The 16,877-nt window shown below is 43.3% G+C and overlaps 1 protein-coding gene across 2 annotated transcripts in view; it reads left to right on the top strand.

Moving 5' to 3' along the window:
• The window catches only part of LOC135301016 (Krueppel-like factor 16), a 263,897-nt gene that overhangs the window by 228,487 nt on the left and 18,533 nt on the right, over positions 1–16,877 (top strand). For both annotated transcript variants that reach the window (XR_010362771.1, XM_064421136.1), the window contains one exon: positions 7,507–14,823. The gene's annotated coding sequence lies outside the window, so the exon portion shown is untranslated. The remainder of the gene's footprint in view (positions 1–7,506; positions 14,824–16,877) is intronic.

The following is a 16,877-nucleotide window of genomic DNA, read 5'->3' as shown; positions in this document are numbered from 1 at the left end:
TAGATTTTAAACAGGAGCTAAAAGGAACTGTAAGGTAGATGAATTTGGAGCTAAGAAGTTATGTATTTTTCATATGTGGGGAATTGGAATGGAGTTGTGCACAGGACATGAAGAAATTGATTCTAAAGACCATCTACAAGATTTTAGGTTTCAGTTTTTTACTCTTTAGAGAAAATGTGTTGCATATTTTGAGTCCCAAGAGGCTTCACAAGCAGAAAGAGTAATACTGAACTGTGTTTTTAATGCTGACTGACAAGGCACTCTTTTCCCTGTGCTTTTCCTGGTTGCTCCTTGTAACAGTTCTCTTGTGACTTCTGTTTATGTAAAATTAGGGCCTGTAGCAACAGCATCATGAATAATGGACACGGAGAGCCGAGCACACCATGGAGTTCTGGCAAAGATCTGCTCGCTCTCTACCCCTTCAGCCCACTCGTGAATGTTCAACCAGTGAAAGCTTTAGTCTCAGGTACACAAACTTACTCTGATGTCCATCTGTGGGCAGTCACCTGAGAGAAGAGAAGGCTCTGTGGAGCTGAGCACAGGCAGTGCTGTGTGTCTGAGCCCCAGCCTGGAATTCACGAGGAATTCTCCTGTGCCATGTCAGCAGCACTGCCCACTCACCCCAACGCTCCAAAACCCTTCACCCCCTCAGCACGCAGGCCCAGGTGGGCAGAAGGGCCCTTGTGTGCAAATGGCAGATTTCAGTGCTTCCCCCTTGCTTTTGAAAGGCTCATGTAAGGCTGGGCTGGGCCAGTGTGTGCGTAAGGCTCTTGGCAGTGTCACTGGAATGCTCCGAATGGAAAATAACTGCTCAGAGCAGAGGCAAAGTCATGGCAACAAAGCACAAGTGTGTGCTTCTGAAATCATAACACAGCTTGAGACACCGTCCCATCCCAGGGTGATAACAAAGCTGTTGCAGTGCACAGGGATCTGTGTGGTGACCAAAGAAAAATAGTCACTAAAAGAAGACAGGGAACTCGATAAGTGGCAGTTGTGCTAGTGGCAAAGTCCTGGAGGTCCTCTGACAGGGACACAAAGTGCTTAACAGGGTTAGGGACAGCACTTGCTCTTGTAACTAGGCTTGTCTGATCGTGTCTGTAGCCTCACATCCTCCCCAAGCCCCAAAAGGAACCAGAAACAAACTGCAGCTTGGGTTTGCAATGCCTGTACAAATGCTTTCTCCGTGTTAGTGCATGTGGACTTCCAGGCCTCTGCTGGCTTACTGTCAGGTTGAACCAAGCCCACTGGCTCAACCCCAGATGCAGTTCAGACTCCAGAACATTGTTCTGCAATAGAAATGAATTTTAGGCTTCTAACAATATTGTAAAACAAACATACTATACAGAACAGTGATTTCATGCCAGCTTTCCATACAGTGTTATCCTCAATTTCAAATGCTGCAGGCTCTGAAGTGAGCATCACAAATGGAACAGTCTGTAAAGGATGGATTTTGTTTGTCTGCCATCATATAAAGCTCCTTCTTCAAGAACACTCAAGTAACTTTATCCTGTTTGTGGTGATACATCAATGCACCCTTACATTTGCTAAATACAGAATTTTATTCTAAATCCACTAACACTAGTTTATTTGGAGCTTTGACCTACTCCTGCCTCCCAGACCACTAATTCATTCACTCCTCCTTGTCAGCTGCTTGATCTCACTAAGGGCTGAAATTTAAAATTAAACTCTCATGGGAGAAAGGCCAGAAGCCATTTTTCTACCAACTATAACTATTAGGATGGCTGCATTCTGCAAAATGAATTTTAGTTTCCTGTTGAGGCTTAACCTGACAGACATTCCCTCTTGGTGTTTAATTAAGTTAGGGTTTGCATATACTAGTTTATTGTATGTCTTCTTAAAGAAAAACAATTTTCAAGGACCTCAATCAATTTCAGAGTGAAAATTCAGTTTTCCCAAAAAGGAATTAGTGGATTGATATTGGGAATGGCATTTTTTTAAGAAGATGTGACTCTATTCAATTTTTCCTAGCTTCTATAAGGAACTTTAAAAAATAGCACTTTCTCAGTGGTGTGACAGAGGTTAGGTGTGAAATTGTATGAATTGCACATACTTAAAAGCCAAATCCACTTGACTTAAAATTCAGATGGCTTATTTCAGATTTTCTGTGTAGTAAAGGCATTTTCCATCCAAAAAGAATTTAAAATATCACTTGAATAATTGCTGGTAAGATGGCTGAGTATTTAACTGGAGAGACGGAAGACTGTGGTTCTGACTTGTCTGCATCACTGACTGTGCCTGGTTTTTATTTTCACAGGGCTTTAGGGGGAGTGGGAAAGGTGCACTTTTGGAGGGCTGGACATCATATAGCAAGTCAAAGATGAGGGTGATCAGTTTAAGTGTCCAGTTTTGTGTTCAGAGATGTTAAGGCAAATTCAGGTGATGTCAGCTGAGTTTGGTGAGCTCAGATCTTTCAAATATAAGGTCCATTGCTCAACATCTTAAAATTAGTGAATATTTGTGGGGGTTGTCATAAATATTTCATTTTTGTGTGATCTGCATGAATGCAATCCTCCCAGGAATGTGGAGATAACTGAGGAATGTTTAGGAAATACTGTAAGAGAGGTGTTCTATGCCCCTTTTACTCTTGCTATCTCCATCTGCCAAGAGAAAATAAACCTGACACATTCTCTTTGTTCCTTTCCTAATAAAAACCAGTCCCTAATTTGTCACAGCTTCTTCTCCTCTTGCTGGGTTCATTTCCCAGATAATTCAGCCCTTGCACTTCTGCTTTTACACGTAGTAAGGTAGCAAGAGCACCTGTAAAATTTGTTTTTCATAAGGTGTATTTCACTTACCTGATGGATTTGCCATTTCCACACATGTTTCACCTCCCCTGGACTCTGGACTTGCCCTGATTCTGGGCATTAGGATCTGGGGGTCCTCATCTCTGCCATGGAGAGCTCAGGGATGCAGTGGGGGCAAGCACAGCAGCTCAGCTGGGAAGCCAAGAGATGGAAAGATTGTGCCAGGAAAACAGGAGATTTTGAGCTTTAAGTCCTACAAAACTAATAGCTTGTAATGCACTGAACAGTTCTGTTGTGTCTTTCACAGCATATTTTTCAGAAAATAGATCTCCTTAAATGTTTATTTGCATAAGATCACAAGTGCAACATACAGAGCTGCCAGTGCTTAGCCCTGGTTTAATTTCTGTATTTGTGGAGGCTTTGAGTCATCAAGTGTTTCATCATTCTCTGGAATACCAGCTTTTGGGGCTTTTTAGCATTCAGACTAGTACATCAGCAAAATGCAGAGATAAATGTAATAGAAAAACAAATATTTTGTCAGTGTAGGTACTGCAGTTCTCCTAAGCAGGAGACATGATCACACCACCAAGCAAAAGGAGGTGTATTTTGGTGGAAAATGGTCTATACCATTATGCATGTTTAACATTCCAGGCATTTCACAGAACACAAGGTGTATGAAATGTTAACATAACACCTGTAGAACAAGTCTGTGGTGATGCAGAACACCTTGGATCTGCTGCTTGTCCCACCTCCCTACACCCAATCAAGGAGTTAGAGCAGCTGACATGAAGCACTTCCCATTTTCTGATAACCATTGTGACACTTTCCTGGAAGGTCATTTCTGTGGAGGAATTTCCTTGACTTTAGCATGATTCCACACAAGTGAGGAAGCTCCTGTGCAGGTCTGGCTGGTAGTCAGGCTACAGTATGGGAGATGGACTTATTTCAGCTGATGTATTTAAATCTTGTTACATTCTGTTGCCTTTTTTTTTTTCCCATACATGAAACATTCAGACTTCAGAAACATACAAAAATTACTGCAGAGCTCAGAGACATTTAGCCAGAGAGTTCTGACTCATTTCACAGACTCCTTTTTCTCAAATACTTGCAAACAATTCAATAATGACAATGGGTTCACTGAATACATAAAACTGTTTATTATAAAGAGCCATGATGCACTGCCTCTGATGTTCTGTGTAATAAAGAAAGGGTGAACAAAATTTCTATAACCGATTTTAACAGATAATGAAAATAGTCATTGGCCCCTAAATACTTTTTGATGTGTAAGCTTGCTACATGTCCAAAAGTGTCATTTTGAGCTTCTGTGTCTCATAATTTGTGCTGTATTGGATAATCAGGGCCTTCTTCAAAGCCACTGAGGCCAAGTGAGGGTGTCCTGTTGATCTCAATAGTGTGTGAGCACTCCCCTTCTTAAAAGAAGCGTCCCTGATGAATCTGAGGAAAATGCTTCCCTGCAAAACTGTGCCTGTGGTTTGTCCAAAGCAGGACAGCACACATGGCTGCTCCAGCACTGAGGAACCTGTGGGTGAGCAAACCTTCATCCCCCTTTAGTGCTTTATCACAGTGGGTGGAGTGAGAAATTTGCTCCCCTCGTTACAGCCTGGCCTCTCTAATGCCCAGGTGAAGATGTGAGCAAGCTGCTGGACACAGCTGATGCCCTGACAGACAGACAGACACTTGTGCAGAGGAGGAGCCCTCCTGAACTGAACCTTAGAAAATCCTGTGCATCTCCTCTGAATGGAGGAGGCTGTGGAGCTCTGGTCCTGTGAGTTTTTCCCATTGTACCTGCCTGAAGTTCTGGCAGAATATGGCCTGTATTATTAAATTACAGGAAAGTTTCACAACTGTTGTTTGCCATTTTAGAAGCAACTGTGTTTAAGTAATGAGTGAGATTGCAGTACATGTTGTATTTCACAGGAGTCATATCAGTGTTTTTTCTTCTTGAAGTTTGCATGCTATATGAAGGCAGTTGTGTCATTTTTGTTATATTTAGTTTAAAATATATTTTAAAATACACTGTGTGGAGTTTATCGTACATAAATCCAAGGAAACTGAATCCTTCTCTTGTCTAAGTAATCTCTACCTGAAATCTCTAGGAAAGTTAATACTGCTTTGCCACAATCCTGCCCCAGAAGAAGGGGGATGGAGGAGCAAGTTTCTGTCTGATCCAAGCCCTGCTGAGTTTGGTCAGGAGGCTTCCCTCAGCTGCAGTGCCCACCTTGGCATATCCTCAGCCATTTTCCCCACAGTGCTCTTCCCAAACATGTTGGTGACATTTCTAATTGTGAATAAACAGTCTGCAGGAGCAGAGTGGGGACTGTGCTTCTCTTGGGAAGCCAGAAGGTCATCACTGCATGCTGAGAGATTGGAAGCTGCTGGTCTGGCCTGCATCCAGACCCCAGTCCCTGCCTCCAAGCCCTCCCCTGATAATCACAGTGCACTCCAAGAGCACACAGCCAGGGCATTTCCTTCTTCCTGGGAGCCAGGGAGGCTTAGCCTTGGTAAATCCTCACAAGGTTTTGGGGGGAAAGTACCTTGAAATTGGAGAATGCTTGTTCTGTGCTGTCCCACCCTGTTCATTAGTAAGACTTTTAGTGGTATAACAACCCTGCTTTGAAACTGTCTGCTTTCCTGTAACATCACAGAAATAGCAGACTTGGCCCCCTGCCTTTTGAAAAGTGACTGCTGAGGTACTTATTAACATCAGTTCCAAAACGTTTTTCAGTGAGAGTTGGAATATGGAAATGTCATATTTTTCCTAGTATTAAACAATTGTTAAACTAGAAACATAACTCTTGCCAGATAGCTATTTCTTGTGCCTGTCATTTTCGTGGAAGGAAAAGGAACATGCATTTTTCTTTCATTAAGTATTTTAAAGTTCATCCTTGTTTGGTGATCTAGTCAATTAAAATAAGTTTATGGGCAGCTTGTGAGAGCAGAAGACTAATTAATTTTAGGTGTTGGATAAAGCACATTCTTTTCAATTTTTGTTTGCTAATGAGTATTACTAATACCCATATTAACAGACCTTATAGAAAATAGTGTTGCACAGAGTTTATGGTACTTTACAAGTAATTATCTCAACATCATTATGAATTTAAAAACTACTGCTTTTGTGGTGAAATATACCTTAAGGCAACATTATATCAGCACAGCACCTAGAGAAAAGAATCTCTAATATTATCATAGAAAATAAGAGCATCCTTTAGAAATGGTTAATTCAAGTTCACCATTTTTTCAACAGGGATGAACATTTTCCAGTATCCACCTAGTATTGCCCCCAAAAATGTGAGGTCCAGATATATTAAAGACAGGCAGTGTGAATCCCTAGAACGTACTCCAGAATGTTGCTTTTCTTTCAGTCTATATTTCTGTCTTGTAGAGTCACTGAGATCAGCTGTAAGTGAAAGTTCTTCATCCAAAATTCCCTGTCATTGGAGTTGGATGGATCTGTGGGATAGTTTGGGTTTTTCACTACTGTGAATATCCTTTTAGAGCCAGACTGGTTCTTGGAACTGGTTCCACTGGACCATCCAGCATAAAGAGTTGCTGTTCTGAAAGGCTGCGTTGTTTTTATCCCTCCACTATGAAGTAGATGCTTACAAAAAGTCACACTTTGAAGTCACACAATACTCAGCTTTCCTCCAATTATATTATGTAACACTGTTCTATTGATAAAAGCACAGGGTTTCTGTTACACAGAAAACACTTTCTGAGAGGTGACTGTGCAACACATCCAGCCTTGCTGAAACTGCACAGAAGTTTAGCTCCACTTCACCACCTCAGCTCTGAGGAAAAATATTGAGATCTCCAATTGCATGCATAAAGAACTTGTTTCTTTTTAAATATCTTATCTAAAAAACAGAGGTACAGGGCAGGGGTTTTTTTTCAGAGGATTATTGGGAAAGCAAGTGACAATGCCAAAAAGCTGGTACTCAGAAAATCTGAGATTTAAAACCCTTAAGTACATAGAGAAGACTATCAGGTTTTCTGCTGGAGAGCTTTCCAAAGGGGTTCTTTATAGAAGTTAAGATACCAGCTTGGAGGGTGTTTTGCATTGATGAAATGTTGAAATCTCTCAAGGTATTCCTTCGGTATGGTATTGAAAGAGCATCACCCTTTTTGGCCTGCAAGGACTTGGAGGTTCCAAGAGGTGAAATGCAGGGCTGGACAGTGTTTCCTTCCTTGCAGAGATCTCAGCATGGTCAGAGTTGCACCTGTCCTGTTTTGTCCAACAAATGGCACCATGTCAGCCAGTGACCTCTTTCTATGTTGTCTCAGCCCACTACAGTGAAATGATCTTTGACATTGATGCCATAACATTGTCCTTTATAGATTAACACATTGAGATCCAATTTGATCAGATATCTGCATTCTCCTTCCTTCTCTGCTTTGTGTAAAAGTGTTTGTTCCTTGAAGGTGAAGTACCTGATACCTCTCTCTGCCTGTCTCTGCAATGCTCCTGATATTCAAGTCAATCTAATAAAAAATTATTCTTTTTTTACTATACTTTCCTCTTGCCTGTCTCTTTGAGTGGGGTCCCCATGGGTGTACTTGTGGTAGTACCAGGGGAATGGGAAAGCTGGTGCTGTGTGTGCTTCTCCTGGAGAAAGAAGCTGCTCTCTGCTTTGCACATGCTCTCACCCACCTTGTAATTGTTTCAGTGTGCAGTGACATGCAATTGAGATTTGTGTGTTTTGTCTTGCTCCTCTCTTTTCAGATCCCCACAGCAGTGATGCTGAAAGCCAGGGCAGATGGCTTCTATCTCCCTGCAGTGTGACCAAGTGACCTCAGGGTGAGACTTGCTGAGTGAAACAACTCTCCTTGATCTGTGTGGGGCTGATGGATGCAGCATTTATTGTGCTCTTTAATTAACTAGCAAAAGGTTAGTTCACTGATTAAGGTAGGGTGTTCGTTTTAAAAGTTTATATATGAAAGCAGTGTTTATATTAGAATACAGGCTGATATCTCAGTTATTCCCACTTCTTTATATGTGCCCTGAATAGGAAATGCTGTTGTCTATCAAACCAGGTGGCAGGGAATAAAAACCCCCTCAAACACAGCATAAGTTTGAGGCTACGGAATCTGATGCTGTAGGGGCAGTTCTGCTAATCCCCCTAACCAAGGTCTGTGTGGTACAGTGGGGTGTGTTTATTTGGTCATCAATTCAGAGCTGGGTTACTGCTCTGTTAGGAGTATTGCTGAGTAGGCTTCAGTTTCTCTGTCTTGACAAATTCATTGCTCAGTCTTTGGGGTTTACCTATGCAGAACTTGGGAAATTCACTTAGAGAACCTCAGCTCTTCCCCATTAGGATAATGGAGAAGTATCTGGAAGCAAATTAAACAATCCCTCTAAGTCAGCATCCATTCTAAGTCACAGTGATGCCTTTCCCAAAGTGACAAGCTGGTTTGATAAGGTACAGTCATGTAGGAGCTGGAAGTACACAAGTGCAGTTATTAAAAATGAATGCTGTATCCTGTTTCCCTTGTGTATCTTGTCACTGACATGACTTCACAAGTTGCAAATCTATTAAACATTTCAAACATGGAACTAGAGCTCATTAAGCAGAACGTTGACTGGTATATAGCAAAATGTTTCAAATTCAAGACTGCTAACATTTGTCTGCAGAGTTTTTTGTCTTCTAGGCTGACACTAAGCAATCCAGCTGTCTGGGCATGCAGCCTGTGCTTCCTGTGATCAGAATGTGACTGTCCTTTGGGGTGAGGTAGTAGGTTGTATAGTTTTAGGGCTATGCCCTGCCTGTCAGATAACTATACAATCTACTGTCTTTCCTGAAGTGGCTGTGATGTCAGCGCTGGATGTCTCCAAAAGACAACACAGATGTTTTTCAACTGTACCATTCTCTGGCTCTGTCTGCATGTTTGGTTCTTGTACACAAATGTCCTCAGAGTGTTTAGATTTCTGTATTTCTCATTCAGGCTCAAAAGTAATTTCCTTCTGGCATTTTTGGGGAGCAGGTGGGGTGTGAGTGCCAGGACACAGAGGTACAGCCCAGTCCACAGTGGATGTGCTCAGGCACAGCTGTCTGGCACTGCCATGGGAGTGGCATCTTGCAAACAGCTGATCCAACTCTCCCTTGTTTTCTGGCATCTGTGTTCATATTAAACATAAAATGGTACTTTTTATTCAGCAGCTGTTTAAATCCACTTGGTGGAGGCTGTTTGAGAAACTCCAAAGGGATGAGCTGGACAAAACCCTGGGAGGATGTCTTCCCACTCAGTCGTGTTCTGCCCTGGAAATGGTAAATTCTTGAACCCTAAGGAAGAGGTCTCTTCAGTCAGTTTGGGGCACTGATTCAACTTGCTTTTTTATTACATATTGCTAGTTTGGGAGGGACAGTGTTTGCCACTGCAGTTCTCCTGTCTCTGCAGTCCCTGCACCAGTTCTCACTCCCAGGCAGAGTTGTGGGGAAGGGCTGAGGTCCCACATGGCCTTTCTAAGGCTAAGAAATGTGTGGGCTGGAGAGTGATGAGGTAATTTACTTACAAATGGTGAAATGTTTCCTCCAGAAGATGCCCGTGATGCTCTAACAGGATGAGGTAGTAGGTTGTGTGGTTTCAGGGTAGTGATTTTGCCCCAATCAGGAGATAACTATACAACCTACTGCCTTCCCTGATAGGCAGCATAACAACCTCAGTGTCTCAATTCACAGAGAAACAAGAGCTAAAATACACTCCTGAGATACACTTCTGAGACCTGCAAAGTAAGTCTAGATACAATTGTTGCTATCCTGTCCCTAATAGCTCTAAATTTAGATTTTAAGTGTAGATTTTTGATAACTGCCTGCAAAATAATTACCTTTTTTTAAGTCTTTATCATGAAAAAATTAATTAAAGAAGTTTTATTTATTTCAAAGTTTGCCTGCTCTTGATCTGTTTCATTTTTGGTTCATTTGAGTGGGATGAAGTTACTGGGGGAAATTATTCCCCCACTATAAAAATGCTGCAAACTTGCATTGAGGAAGTTTGTATTTCCTTGACATCTAAGTTTGAGTGCAACAAATTTTACTCGCAGTACCCTGGTTTAGTTCAACCTTACCTCTCCCTCAGGAATCTTGCAGTGTTTTACAAAGAGTTCTGGGTTAAATCACACAACATTCTTCAGCAGGTAAGGTTTACATGGCAAGGGAAAAGCTGTAACAATGAAAATCAAGAGTGAGAATTAAAAAACCAAAACCAGACATCTGTTTAGTCCCTCAGTTTCTCTCATAACAGGCTCATTTAATGTTTAGTGCCCCAAAAGAATTCTCTGCTGTCTAAAAAGTTCAAATTGCATCTGAAAAACTGTGGACAAAAAATGTTTGGTCATTAAAGATATTTTCAGAATATGAACTCTAGAGTCTTACAAGAAAGATCGGTGGAAGAAAGGGACTGTAACAACAAGGTGCTGAGTTTGGTTGTAGACATAGCAATCATTCTCCCACATGCAAAGTACACCCAAAAACAGGAGTCCTGTAAACCTTAAAGTTACCTTGAGACCAGAGGTATCAGTCTGGTTTTGTATAACCATTAGTATGTACTTTGATTGTGCAGCAGCCTGTTCCTGTAGACTGGAGTCAGAACTGAAGGTAGGTGTAATCCTGTGTTTCTGTCTGCTGTGCTACACAAAGGCCAGCCTGCCTTCCTGAGAAGCTTTTCCCTCCTCTCTGTAGCTGGGAGAGCTGTGACATGCACACTGAAAGCAAATGGAATAACTCATGGTACAGTCAGAAGCTAAAGTGGGTATTTTATTGCCTCTCTGGTCCAAAAATACCACACGTTATCTGGAGTCAGGTGGTATTTGAGGTCATTCAACACCTCAAAACAGGGCCTTTTGTTCACACCTTTACCAAAGCTTTGGAAGGCTTCTTGACTTGGGTTCATAGAGGCAGATAAAGGCTGTTGGTACAGGAGGAAAAGTTGGTACATGTCTGAAACATCCACAGGAGAACAGGCAATACTGTTGCTGGTTTTAATCTCCATTTGTCTGGCTGTGCATCTTTTAATGCAGCACTGCAGGTCCTGAGCTCTTTCTTGCAGTGTGAACGTGAGACAAGCTGGGGCAGTGATTGCTTTGTGTGAAGCCTGAAGCATCCTGCTGCTCTCCAGGATGCAGGACAGGCTGGATAGCACAGTCTTGCATGCTGTAAATACAGAGGGAATGTTCTCTCTGGGACAGTGGGGTTAACAGAGGAAAAAACGCTGTCCACGTTCTACAGCAGCCTGCTCAACTCTGAAGTAGTTTTCAAATCTTCTGGCTCTGCCTGGGTCAGCATTTTGCTCTTGGTAATGAACTGTGAGTTTTCAGATTCAAGTCATTCTGGCAGTGCCATTAAAATAAAGGGCCAAAAATATCCATAGTGTTCTCCTCTCCAGGATCAACTGTAAATGCAAAACCATGTGCCTGTACTTGGCAGCTTGTGAGCCTGCAGATAATCAGGGCTGTCCTTAGCAGTGGCTGGCATTACAGCTAATGACACTCCACCAGAAACGTGAAAGCACAACTCAGGGGCCCTGAGTATTTCCTAGAACTGCAGACTGAAAATGTTTGTATCCAAATGTAAGCAGCAGCTTGGCCTGCTGGAATCACAAGGGAAGAACAACTGTTTATTTTTAAAACTCCAGTCAGCATTACCACTTCTTGAGGTGTCTGTGCTGTTCGTTGCACACATCAGGTGTGAGGAAAGAGCTCACAATATCACATGAGAAATGTGTTTCATGGCATGCACTTCTATATTGTGTGTGTCCACTTAAACATCTCTCTTTGATTAATTGTGCCAGCAAGTATTCACTGACAAACAGAAGCTTAACACATCTTACTGGAACAAAGTTTGCACATTTGCTTATAACAGGCCAGGTAAAAGTTGGTGGGTATAGGTTTTCTCTGAGGCCAGGATTTCAGTTATTAGCTTCCCTCCTGTGCCCTGGAGAAAGTGCATGGTGTTTTGAGAGAAGGCACAGAGAAGACATTAAGCAGCTCTGTGACACTGAAGTCACCACTGAACTTTGGATCTCCACTGTGTGGGTGTGTGAAGTGTTCTGCCTCTTCTACCTTTTCAAGGTACCTTATGGCTTTGTTGGACCAGTTACCCAGTGTAAAAATTTTTACTACATTTGGCAAAACACTAAAGCAAAGGTAGACATTTGCAGATGAGCCCAATAACTACCCTAATGACAAGTGCTGCCAGCCCCACCTGTGCACATGCAGCCTTGCCCCCAGGTGTGAGTGCCCTGGAGTGCAGCTGCTGGGGCTTTGCCTCCATGGCTGCAGCAGAGGCAGAACCACAGAACACAGGAGTGGTTCCTGGCCACTCTGCTGACAGGGTGAATTGCAAATGAGTATTTTTACTGGGGGAGGATCCAAAAGCCCAGTAAGACTGTGGCTGGTGTCCAAGTCCCTGCTGGTACAGGTGACATGGCACACCCATCTTGCTGAACAGGAGGGGCAGTTGTGGTTGCAGGGGGAGAGCTGGTGCTCGTTGGGAAATTCAGAAAGCCCAGCCTTGGGCTCAGAAGGGGTTCCCACACAGAGCCTGGACCCAGCACTGGGCTCTTACTGGGAGGTAAACAGCAGATTCACAGAATTGGGGCATGTCCTGAGTTGGGAGGGACCCACAAGGATCATCCAGTCCAAGCCCTGGCCCTGCACAGACACCCCGCCAGTCCCACCCTGTGCATCCCTGAGAGCGTTGTCCAAACGCTCCCGGAGCTCTGGCAGCCTTGGGGCCGTGACCATTCCCTGGGGAGCCTGGGCAGTGCCCACAGCCTCTGGGGGAAGAACCTTTCCCTGATATCCAGTGTGACCCTGCCCTGACCCAGCTGCAGCCATTCCCAGGTCCTGTCCCTGGTCCCAGAGAGCAGAGATCGGAGTTGCCCTTGGGAGGAAGCTGCAGACTGCCATGAGGTCCCCCCTAATCCCCTTTTCTCCAGCTGAACAGACCAAGTGCCCTCAGCCACTCCTCATATGCCCTTCCAGATCCCTCACCATCCTTGTGCCCCTCCTTTGGACACTCTCTAAGAGCTTTAGGTCTTTCTTATTGTGGTGGCCAAAACTGCCCAGTCGTAAGAGCTTGACACTAATCATAATTGAGAGGAACATTAACAAAACATTTTAAAGCTATATTGGCATTGCTCTGATCCATGTGACTCATGGATGGTTTTCCATGAAGGCATTCAGGTATTAACTTCCATTACAAACACTGGGAGATGGAGCCTGGGAAGATGTCTGTGAGGATCTGGGATTGAGTGAAGTTCATGCTCAGATTTCACCAAAAAAATCAGCACCAGCGCTGCTTAACAAAGCAAGACAAAGGTATCGAAAATATCCACTGGTTTTCAAATAAATTTGTGTTCCTAAGTCACATAGACACTTTAAATTGTTCTACAGTTAAAAATAATGAGCACCAGTCACGCTAAGCACTTGATGGTATAAAAACTTGTTTGGTTGTGGGATAGTGTTCATGCCTAGTCTCCAACACAAATCAAAACCCAGCAAGGAACCAGGTTAAGAGACAGTTGCAAATGATGTGTCTCATGTTCATGTTCCAGAGGTTCTTGCTCCGGGTTTTCCCTGTCCAGCTTGCTTATACAAATATAAACAATAATATTTCCATCCTCAAGGAGCCAAAGTGAAATTTTATAAGGCAACCAAAGTGTGCTAAGAAGGTTTCTCATTCAGCTGAAAGTGAGCAGCAGTTTGCACATTAATATCTGGTGTTAATTAACATTTGGAAGAGAGTGAGAAACATTTGATGCACTTTGAATAACACAAATAAAAGTACCACTCTTAGATGGTTCTTAATGCAAACATCTAAACTGATAATAAAATTGTTCCTGATATGATAAATTGGCATTTCCCTTTTCTGAAAAAAATGCAGTTTAACCCTTTCTTTGCACAGTAAGACAGGTCCTTTGAACACCTTGCTTTTGGTGACAAATTGTAAAATTATGAAAACACATTTCACAGCACTCGGGGACCTGGGAGGTTTCAGTCCAGTCTCGGACTTCGCAGTCCTTCCTGAGCAGATTATTCCCCTGTGGAAGGATACACTCTTCTCTCTGGCTTCAGCCTGGATTTGGTACTGTGTTTCTCACATCTGGTAAAAAACTCTCCTGCAAACTTGACAAATGGTAGTGTAGCAGTGACTATTTGAAAATCAGATGGGGAATCCCACAGGTCCTATTTTTATTTAGGCTTGGCTTGCTGGCTCATTCCAGTGACCTCCGCTGAGGTTTGGCATAGGATACTCATGGTTGCAACACACATTTTTCCTCCTTTTTAGTCAACTTTTTCCAGCAAAGTTGCAATATGGCCACAACTTTGGTCATATTTTCTTTTTCTCCCCTCTTTTTTGCTTTTTACCATGGGTAGAATAAAATTCTTGATGGTCCAGGATTCAATGATTTACCTTTTATTCCTGCATCTTAGCAAAACTTTGAGTTTGGAAGTTCAAATGGACAAATATGTTCTCATTTCATTCCCCTTTGCAATTCATATTTTCCAAAATTTAATAAGTTTTAACCATAGCACAAAGAAACTTTATAAAAATATTACATCCATCATATTACACTAGCTGGCAGAAAAAAACAAAAATTTATTCACAATTTTTTTAAAACTTGAGCAAAATTATTATTAGGAAAGTTGCCCTCGGAAAGCCTCCACACTTCAAAGTTTTTTCCCACTAGAGCAAAGAAAAAGAGATTTTACTGTCTAGAATATGGTAGCATATCCCTAGCGCCAGCTCTTCCCAAATTTCCAGTGGAGGAGCTACATCTCCATTGGTTTGGGTGAGGGGGTGTGTGGTATTTTCTGCATCCCCCATCAAAGGGAGGAATGAATGAATCTGCCTCTATGTTCTTAGAAGGGTAATTTATTATTTTATTATCTATATTGTATAAAAGAATGTTAAACTATGCTAAAGAGTTATAATAAATTTTTCTCTATAGTTAAGAATAGAGAAAGGATACAGACAGAAGGCTAGAAGATAATAATGAAGAACTCCTGACTCTCTCCTCCAGAGCCCAACACAGCCTGACCGTGAGTGGTCATTAATTAAAACAATTCACATGAAAGCAATGAAACATGCACCTGTTGGTAAACAATGTTCAAACCACATTCCAAAGCAGCAAAACACAGGAGAAGCAAATCAGATCATTATTGTTTTCGTTTTTCTCTGAGGCTTCTCATCTTCCTAGGAGAAGAATCCTGGGCAAAGAGATTTTTCAGAAAATACGACAGTGGCAGGTGTGGGCACACACCCTAAACCATCCATCTCTCTGGCACACCACGATGCTGGTGGAGCTCTCCCTGACCCAGAGCTGTGTCTGCAGCTGGGACAGAGTGGCTTGGCCACAGGTGAGCCCAGCCAGGTGTGGTGTTTGGTGTCCCCAGCTGGAAGCAAACCTGGACAAGCACAACGTGAGCAGCAGGCGGGCCCTGCTCCCACCTGCAGTGTGTGGCACATCCCACAGGGCATTCCCACCAAAGCAAGGAAGGTGCACTTCTCCCCAAAGAGTGTTTGAAGGAGTTTGATCACTGTTCAAGTCTGGAGCCACCAGAACCCTTTGTTTTTGAGGCAGTTGTGCTCACCTCAGCCCGAGGGGACGTGGGCTCCAGTGGCAGGGGCCACGCTGTGGCTGCTTTCCCAGCCTTCCCCCCAGTTCTCCCATCTGAGGCCTCTCCAAACTGATTTACAGCTCCCTCCGAGTGCCTGGGATGGAATTAGGGCGCCTTGGATTACACGGTGCCTTCCCTGTTATTCTTGCTGCACGGCACAGATTTATGATGGCTTTTAAGCCAGGCAGCACGTAAAGAAATATGATCTTAACAAAATATAGAAGGGACCAAAGGAGGTCAGAGTGTGGGAGCTGAACACTACATGGTGATCCAGGATTTCCTTTTATTTACTGCTCACACCTTTTCAGCCTCAAGTGGATTTGGGCTGTCTCAGGCAGCCCTGCCCCACGTAATCCTCTGAGCCCAGAGAGTTTGCCATCAGCGGATGTCTTTCGTTATGATTTAGGAAATGTAGGAAATCCCAAAATGCCACTGGTGAATTAAACGAGTTTTAGGCACAGAGTGCCAGAAAGACACACAGCATCAGGGTAGGCAGGAACCCCGGGTTCATGCAGGCAGGCTTTCTGCCTCCTGGCATTTCTTGCTGTGGCAGCAGCTGAGGGTTTGCCAGGTCAGTGGTGTCCTGCAGAACTTCTCTATTTTCAGTGCTGGAGGAGAATAATTTGTGAGAGTCCTTCATGGAGACACGGAGCAAAAGCTGTGCCCAATTCTATGCTAGGGGAATTGTGGGACAAGGAAAATAATGCTGTAAGCAGCTCTACTTTGTAGCTTTATTTACAGATATTCATAAATTGTTCCTAAAGTGTAGCACATAAGAAAAAAAGGCCTTGTCCTTAGCCTGCAGATGGACAATGTGAGACCTGCAGCAGGTGCAAGGTGTCTGGAGCACAAGGGTGGAGCTGCAGGGAGTCACCTGCAGGACCATGGCCTGCCTTAAACACTGCCTCAAACTGCAAAGGGAAACAGCTGGCAAGGGGCAGGGAAGCTGTAATTACAGCCAACAACTGACTCTGAGCCAGTGACTGCTGCTGAGAGCCTGGTCTTGAACCAGAAGCAAAGAACAAGAGCCTTTTCTCTCTGGGGTGAGGCTGTAATCCCCTCCAGCTACAGCATCATTCTCTCCATTAGTAAAACAAGGTCTGGTGTGCTCCCTTTCATTCAGATTTATTATCATTATTTCTCCGTGTGAGGAAAGGAATTTATCTCTCTTCTAGCCTAGGGCTGCAGCAAGGTTCCCATGGTGTGGGGTTTCTGTTGGGTTTATCTGGGGGGGATGCTGGTGGTCTGTTTCTTTCTGCAAGGCACACAACAGTTTGCATAATAGTTCACCTGCTCTTCTAAGATTCCAGAGCGACATCCCCTCGAGTTCTCCAGCTGCTTGTTGCTGCTCACACTGTTCACACTGCTTTCTAGAGCAATGGGAGTTGATCCAGGCTGGTCTCCAGATGTTCTTTGGGAATTTCACAGGCCAGGAGTCCACATCTGAAGCACCCTTTTTTTAGAATCCTGGACTC

This window comes from Passer domesticus, chromosome 5 (genome assembly GCF_036417665.1).
Source record: "Passer domesticus isolate bPasDom1 chromosome 5, bPasDom1.hap1, whole genome shotgun sequence".
NCBI classification, from domain to species: domain Eukaryota; kingdom Metazoa; phylum Chordata; class Aves; order Passeriformes; family Passeridae; genus Passer; species Passer domesticus.
This window is presented reverse-complemented; position numbering and strand designations above follow the sequence as displayed.